Raw genomic sequence first — 4,048 nt, forward strand, 5'->3', positions numbered from 1 at the left:
AATTAGCGCCACTTTACAGAGTTAGTTTACTCCCCTTTCTTAAAACAACATTGTTTTCACTAGATATGGACGAGCACCATTCCTAGAGGTACTGAAATGCCTGGTGCAACCTGGGCAGAGAGAAATAAATGGTTCAAAACACAAAAAGCTGCCGGGGTCCTGCTCAGCTTTATTCAGCATACATATTGACACTGATGGCGGATTTGTCAAATGCTACTAATTCGGCCAGGATAATAGGATTATCTCATGGCCCCCCTTTCTCTTCAGCCTATCTCGTCTTATATGTGTCTCTCCTCTCCTCAAACACTACCTCATTAATCCACATATGCATCTACCGCTCTCCCCCTCCCTCACGTTTATTTCATTGATGTCCCCAGGTCCCTCCTTTTTCCTCTAACCCTGCCCTCTGCCACTACATCTTGCGGTGCACTCTCAACCTTCCCCTCTGTATTTCCTCCTCACTTTGTCCACTCCAAACAAACAATTACATTAACCCCTTTACTGCGGCGGCATTCCGCCGCAGTGCTAAGGGGGCGGGGCGGCCGCGCGGCGGCCGCATGCTGGTGACGGAACCGCTCCGTCACCAGCGTCGGTTGAGCTGTGCTCGTGACGGAGCGGTTCCGTCACGGCCCGCCCTGCTCAATAGAACCCTCAGCGCAGGCGCGGAATTCGCGCCGCGCATGAGCGTTCTATCGAGCTGGGCGGGCCATGACGGAACCGCTCCGTCATCAGCACAGCGCACCCGTAGCTGCTGACGGAGCGGTTCCGTCATCAGCATGGAACGGGTTAAACACATTTTCATTTACAATGCCAATAGCACTAACTCTAGCAAATGCGAGACCTATTGCATTGCAAATGCTTGTTTAAAATAGGAACAATGACCGAAGAAGTCCAGGAGCAAGGAATAGAGTACTAGTTCAGACTTTTATATACAGCAATGGGGCCCAGAGGTTTACATTACATTTGACGATGTCAATGGAGGCACCATTGGGCCCTGTTGCTTTACCTCCTGCACTTTCTTGAATAGCAGCCTCAACTTCCAGCAAAATAAATAACCAACAGGGCGGGCAAGCCATAGCGGCAAGGGAGTAGGACTACTACCTGTATATATGTCTGCAAAGTGTAATACCACACTTCCTCACTAATGTGGCAACTGACTGCCATTCCTCCCTGGTCAAAACAGCACATACTAGACACAGCAGTCCCAATGTCATGTGTTGGCAGGAACAGTTAGCAAAGGCCACTGCTGTGTGATGCCTTCAGCCCTTCTCTTATTTGTGGCTGATTTATAATCATTCTGTAAAGAAGTCACTAATGTTTGATCTTGTCGCTCTATATTCAGAGCCCTTCTTAACCGGCGATTGGCAAGTGAGCATTCATGATCAAACAAGCGAGGGCACTGGGGGACTGATTTAACATATATTAACAACGAGGATCTGACTTTTTCACAAAAGGCCATGAAAGAAGAGACTATCATTTCTCAATTAGTTAACTCTCCCCCTGATTTCTAGCGTGGGAATCTAGCATTGAAATCTTCCCTAGACAGAGGCACAGTTGCTGGTCCTGCAGGGATTTTGTCTCTACCTGTGTTGAAATTAATTAAAATAGACCGCAATTTCTTTTTTTTAAATATCTGTTTTATTGAAAAAACAACAAAAAACATTACAGAGAAAAAACACAAAAGCAATAAGGAGCAGTTGTCAAAAGGGTCAAGGTCGCACGGTGTAAACACATGGTTGCATACAATCAATATAATGGGTAGAGGACATCATCGAATGGATTTTGGTCACAACCATGCATTAAAACTTTATAGCGTCTTTGTGTTGACATTAAATGGGGAAGCATCACCAAAGGGGGAACACAGAACACATCTACTTTTGTTCCAGGGACCCCATCTTTTAGTCCATTTGCCTGGGCATCCCCTGCTCTCATACACCACTTTCTCGGCCTGCATGCACCAGTCCATGTCAGTCGCCCAGTTAGTGTGCTGGGGCGCAACTCCCCCTTCCATGTTCTGGCGATATTACGCTTTGCCACCATACAACCCAACGAGATCCACATTTGTTCAGTTTGTGACAGATCAGTGGCTTCCCAAATGTTCAATGGACGAAGTCGAGGGGAGGTCTATTATTTTATGACATATTCAGGACACAACCCTTCTCCAATACTGTTGAAGGACAGACAGCAAATTTTTGATCATGCCAAAAGTCATTATTAAAAAATATAATAAACAATAAAGTCAGAGCTCCCCTATACATAATTGCTTGAAAGTCAGTTGTGGGTGTCTTCATCACTGCTGCAGATCCACCAACTAACAAATTGAACAAAATGGAAAACCCTGCCAAAGCACGACCAAAGCGAGAGGGTACCACTGGAAGGCTGAAACTAATACCAGTAACCATCAAAATCAATAGGATTGGTTTCCCGGGTTTCCTGCAATAAAATAACATGAGTTAGCTTAACAAACATTTGCCAGTCGGGTAGGAGTATCTGTGAGCAGAGTCCTGCAACATTACAGCTCAATATTTTTAGCTCTGAGACCTTAATAGATGGAGGCGTCTGTCCAAGAGTTGACATAGAGTGTCCAAAAACCTGCATACCGGTCCTATCTGGGATATTTTCCATCCTGGTCCTCGGCCCTACAGCTTTGACATGAGCTGCAAGTGGTGACAGCGCTACAGAGACTTCAGAGTCCAGATTTGAAATTCTTTGGCTTTTGGCCTGGCAACCCGTAGCCAACAGTACTGTTTGGGGCTGTCAGCCAATCCACCTCATTACAGTCTGACATGATAGCAAGTCTGTTTTCACATATCAGCTCCCACTCTGGCTGGGGTTGAGCCCCCCAGACTGAAATTTTGTTTGATTGGCTTATAAAAAAAAGACCACAGGCAATGTAGCAATCCTTGAACCATTGGTTGTTGCCACCGACTGCAAATTCAATCATTTCCTCACGTATTCAGGGTGTCTAAAATTGACTATGATGCAATCTCCAGCAAATTTTTTCCTTTAGGGGCCACTCCATCCTACCACGCGAGTCATGATAATTTCACGACTCTCAGCAGGGTTAGAATTCTTATACACACTAAGCCACAGCTTTCCAAACTGTGTGTCCCGACACAGTACTGTGTCGCCTGCAAATGGTGGGTGTGTCACGGGCACTTTGCAAATAATATCTGCTAATTAAGAGGCATTCCCAGACACTCTATGGGGGCCCGGCGATTCACAACAAAACCCCATTAACCAGTAAATGCTCTTTAAAGACCTGTGAAGTGCTCGGGCACGGCTGTGTGTGTGCTCAGGAAGCTGGGGTGAGGTGACAGAGGGCGACAGAGGGAGGGAGGAAGACAGAGGGAGGAAGACAGAGGGAGGGAGACAAGAGGGAGGGAGACAGACAAGAGAGACGGAGACAGACAAGAGGGAGGAAGACAGAGGGGGCCGAGAGAGTGAGAACAGAGGGGGCCGAGAGAGTGAGATAAAAGAGTGAGTGAGACAGAGACAGGGAGAGAGAGGGGGAGAGAGAGGGAGAGCGAGAGAGAGGGAGAGAGGGAGGGAGACAGAGAAAGAGACAGAGACAGAGATAGAGATAGAGATAGAGACAGGGACAGACAGAGACAGATAGAGACAGGGGCACAGACGGGGCAGAGACAGAGAGATGGAGAGGGAGACAGAGGGAGGGAGACAGGGACACACAGACAGACAGATTGAGGCAGAGACTGAGACAGGCAGAGCCAGAGAGGCAGAGAGACATAGAGAGAGAGAGAGAGAGAGAGAGAGAAGGAGACAGAGGGAGACACATAGAGTGAGACAGAGAGAGGCAGACAGAGGGAGGGAGTCAGGGAGAGGGATTCAGGGGAGACAGAGGGAAGGAGAGGGAGGCAGACAGAGGGAGAGAGACAAGAGGAAGAGAGACAAGAGGGAGAGAAGGAGACAAGAGTGAGTGAGACAGAGGGAGACAGAGAGAGAGAGAGCGAGAGGGAGGGAGGCAGATATAGACAGAGATAGAGACAGAGACAGATAGAGGCAGAGACAGGGACAGAGAGAGATCGAA

Source organism: Lissotriton helveticus, chromosome 7, assembly GCF_964261635.1.
Source record: "Lissotriton helveticus chromosome 7, aLisHel1.1, whole genome shotgun sequence".
Classification (NCBI taxonomy): domain Eukaryota; kingdom Metazoa; phylum Chordata; class Amphibia; order Caudata; family Salamandridae; genus Lissotriton; species Lissotriton helveticus.